The following is a 2,762-nucleotide window of genomic DNA, read 5'->3' on the forward strand; positions in this document are numbered from 1 at the left end:
GGTTTGGTTTGGATATTTTCAATTGATAAGCAGGTGATGAACCCTATGTTGTTTTGCAACCGAAGTATATTGTCCTTGTTTATCATATTCGTTAAATTTACAAAATTATGTCTATGCGTGATATTGATATTTTATAATATTAATCATATGAAACATAAGATTCATTACGTTACCGCAGGTTTACAAAAGCTGGATGTTTAAAAAAGCTCCACCTATATTTTTGAATGTTTAGATGCTCATGAACAACTATTTGAATTTATTTTAAATGTTCTTTGTTGTTTTGAGTTTGAATCCGGACCATAATTTGTTGTTCGGAACATATTTTTATCTATGTTTGAACACAGGTTTAATTTATATTAGAAACAGAAATACAGGTTTAATATTCCATTTCATTATCAGAAGTTCATCCGAAATTTTAGGACATAAATTTGAATACAGATTCGATTAACGATGCTCTTAATGTTGGAATTATGGACCGACACGGTTAAGTCAACATGGCCAGCCGGGTTATGACCCGTGAGAGTTACACCGTGGGTAATGAACTATAACACCCGCTTAAGTTAGTTAACCGGGATTGACTAAATAACGGGATAAATGGATGGAACAGGATTTGGGGTTAGAGATGGACTTGGTGGCCCGTTGGGTTTAACTAGTTGGTTTAAACCTAATTAGCTTTATATAATATTGATTATTATCATAAACCTAATAAGGAGAATAACCCTAGCCACCACAAGTCCTAACTCTCTCTTCCTCCTACCTTAGCCGCCGGCCAGCGAGCTCACCGAAGACCGCCGCCGCTGCCAGTTGCTGCTGCCTCTTGTTTTGGCCACCCACCCGCCTCTGTCAGTTGTCGTCGTGCACCGCCATTGTTGGTCGTTGTCTTGTTTGGTCACCTAGCGTTGTCCGTTAGCCCTCGGTGTCTCAACCGGTTATTTATTAACCAAGGTAAACTTAAATAATGTCGTGAATATTATTTATTTACTTTGGTTGTTTTCGTTTCGTATTCATATTGTTTGTAACCGGATTATGTATGTTTCCTAAAATTGACGATTACTCGTTTTGTATTTCACTGCGTATTCATTTATTAATATGATTAATAATTATCAAACCAATTTTATTAAACCGGGTTTAAAAGAAAAAACCGTTGACTAATCACCACTGGAACCCAACAGTGGTATCAGAGTCTTGGTTATACGAATCGAATCCGGACTTTTCACCGGATCTACATCATAAACTTCAAGTTAGTTGAAGTTTTTGATCTAGATAATTTCCTAGGGCAATCTTGGTTTGGTCAAAGTTTTTTTATTTGACCAAAATATTTCCCGATTTTTATTTTTATTGAATATGTAAATCTTGCCTGACCATTGTGTGTTTGGTTGTTTGGTTTTTGATTTTGGCCATATGGATGGTTCAAAGTTGTATTTAACTTTTCGGTTTTATTTTATGGTTTTTGGCCATTTTGATGGTTCAAAATTGTAATATATAGGGTTTAGTTTTTCATTATATGTATTTTATAATATGTAATGAAGAAGAACCGAAGGAAAACCGAGGACGAGCTCATGGAGTTCTTAAAGTCAGTGGGAGTTAACAAAGATGATGGGATGCACCAAGAGTCCATCCTTGTTGTTGTTTTGTGTTGTGACCCTTGACCCGATTGGTCTTGCCAATAGGCTCTAGCAAGACCAATCACCTATTTTGGCCATTTAAGATTTACATATTCTTGTTTGCTATTGTGGTTGTTTGCTTTATTATAATAGGTTATAATACCATCAACCTAATACCAAATATATATATTAAAATAAATTTTAATTAACCAATTATGGTTCTTTGCAAATTAAACATTATTTAATTTCCAAAGACTTATAACTTAATAGATTTTCTATTAACTTAAATTTGATTAGTCATATAGAGACAAAACTTAGTTTTAATAGGTTATTTAAAATTAAGTATCCTGAGAGATGAAAGGGTTTATCAAATAGTCCCGATTAATACAGTAAAACTGGACTTTTACTCAACTCGGTAATTTCTAAAACTAATCCCAATTTTAAAATTAATAGTGTATGCCATCCTACTATAAGCCACACATGAGGCATACTGCGAAATTTCAAGTGTTTGGAGCTACAACACCGCACTTGTTTTCTAGCCTATCCCTTGAAAGTGAAAGGGTTTCGTTGACACATCCGACCCTTTCACACGTGACTGAACTAGGGCGACTATTAGTTTACTCTTCTGTTATGTTTTACAGCTGTCTAAAGACTAAAGTGGACATAGATGAGGCTAAACGTATCTACTTAGGAAATTGTTGTCTTAATAGGCCTCATAACCGATATTTATGCTTTATTCACAATTAGCAATCATTGTCAGTCTGCCTAACCACTTACTAATGTTGTGTGCTACAGCTGCCATTACTAACTGGAAGCCAGATTCTCAAGTCCCTATTTTATTAATGTTAATTGGGTCATTAATAATAGGATTATAACATCGAAAATACTAATGAAAATTACTTTTGCTTATTTAAACAGATGTCAACTGATACTAACTCCTCATTCACCCTCAAGACTATTCTTGAGAAAGAAAAACTGAATGGCACAAACTTTCTTGGATGGCACCGCAATTTGATACTTGTTCTCAAAATGGAGAATAAGGTTCTTGAGAAGCATAATTACGACTCTGCTGAAGTCGTTTTCATTATGCTAGCCACCATGTCTTACGAGCTTGCTAAAGGCTTGAAAGATTTTGGAGCCTATAAGATGCTTGAGCAA

Source organism: Bidens hawaiensis, unplaced genomic scaffold (genome assembly GCF_021521415.1).
Source record: "Bidens hawaiensis isolate Kalapana, Puna unplaced genomic scaffold, B.hawaiensis_p1.1 tig00008573_1, whole genome shotgun sequence".
In the NCBI taxonomy this organism is placed as follows: Eukaryota; Viridiplantae; Streptophyta; class Magnoliopsida; order Asterales; family Asteraceae; genus Bidens; species Bidens hawaiensis.